The sequence below is a fragment of the Sapajus apella genome, unplaced genomic scaffold, assembly GCF_009761245.1.
Source record: "Sapajus apella isolate SASKATOON/1434 unplaced genomic scaffold, GSC_monkey_1.0 scaffold36, whole genome shotgun sequence".
Lineage (NCBI taxonomy): Eukaryota > Metazoa > Chordata > Mammalia > Primates > Cebidae > Sapajus > Sapajus apella.
This window is the reverse complement of record NW_022436976.1, coordinates 570,462-572,117: the sequence shown is the minus strand read 5'-3', so window position 1 is coordinate 572,117 and position 1,656 is coordinate 570,462.

The following is a 1,656-nucleotide window of genomic DNA, read 5'->3' as shown; positions in this document are numbered from 1 at the left end:
CATCGATGATAGACTGGACAAGGTTAGACACTCTTGAATTAAATTTACCTTGAGAAATGTTCTTGATCAGTATTTTTGTAATACAAAGAAGTTTTTCTAACTACCATGCTGAGATGTTACATCATATTTGTACTAAAAGAGCGTCCCCAAGCATGTGCTCCTTATTCAACAATTCAGCAGAACCAGTGACCCCCAGAAACGATGCTGTGACTAATGCTAACCCCCACAGTTCCTGCATAGAACTAAGAGGATTCATTCCTTTGTTCATTAGTCAGGCAAATATTTTTAAAACTTGTTTTTTTTCTCTCCCAGCTTCAGGGAAGAGATGAAGAAAAAAAGCACCAGAATTATTTTAAAGGATTTTTTTTTTTTTTTTTTTTTAGCAAGCAAGTCAGTTTTGAAATAAACAACTGGACTGAAAAACTTTAAGACTCTAATATCATATGGCAGACTTTTAGCTCCCTGACAGTTCCTTGCACCTAGAATGTGCATTAAAATAATTATGGAAGGCATTACCCAAAATATAATCCAATTATCAATTGAAATGCATTGGGGAATCACAGAGTAAGTTCAAGGAAACTTTAATAATAGTATAGTAATTGAGAACTGACCATTTGGGATGGGATTTAAATGCACTAATAACTGCCTCAAAAGGGATCTTCCAAATTCGTTTTTCCTGTTTGAAGTTTTCAAGTAAAATTTGATTTGACATTTCTTTTAAAGATCAAAATTTGCCAAACAACCAAGTTTGTAGATCCCTTGCTGGTCATTATGACAAATTTTAGTGGTATATGATTCTAAGAGTCAGAAGCTACATAAAAGCCAGGAACTTTTCTGGTTTCTATTGTGGAAATTTCTATTTCTGAGTTTCATCTTAACATTACCACCACCATACCACCATTTTAATGTTGTAAATATTCTGGAAAGGCACAAGTAGTTAGTGAAATAAGGTGTCAAGCACTTTCTTAGCACGCAAACATTTTGTTCAGTTGAAAGAATAAGAATTAGTGAAATCAAGATGGTGAGGGGAATTCTAAAATGTTTTAGGTAGAGGCAATAGATCATTATTCTAACCTAAAATGCAGATACTATGAAGACTACGGTGCTATATACAAATAATAGGCTTATCCAAAATTCTATTTATGGGATCTGATTCTACTCCAGACAAAGGCATACCTGCTTTCAACCTCAATTTGACATTTGTGGAAAATAAATAGTACTGTGAGAGATAAAACACACTAACTAAAAAAGATACAGATTTAGTTATATTGTAAATGTTACAAATATTATCATTTAATACGAACACAAATTAAGTCCCTAAGAGTAGAATCTGGCATACAATCTGCACTTGAATGTTTGCTAAAAATATTAATTAAGCAAGCACATAATTTTTTTTATATAATGAGAAAACTTTCAGGGATTCTTTCCCTATTTCATAGTTTCTGGTCACATTTAGCACATGCAAAAAAATGCTATTTCAGTTCAGTTCAAGTTGAAGTAACTATCCAGTATTGGATATCCAGCCATGCATTGGTTTTGCATTAGTTATGCATTAATAGGAGACTGTTTGGCAGTGGTGTCAATTCACCTCAAAGAGTTTATACACTTTATCCATTGCTGAATCAAAAATGCTACAGATAGACTTGCAACATAGAA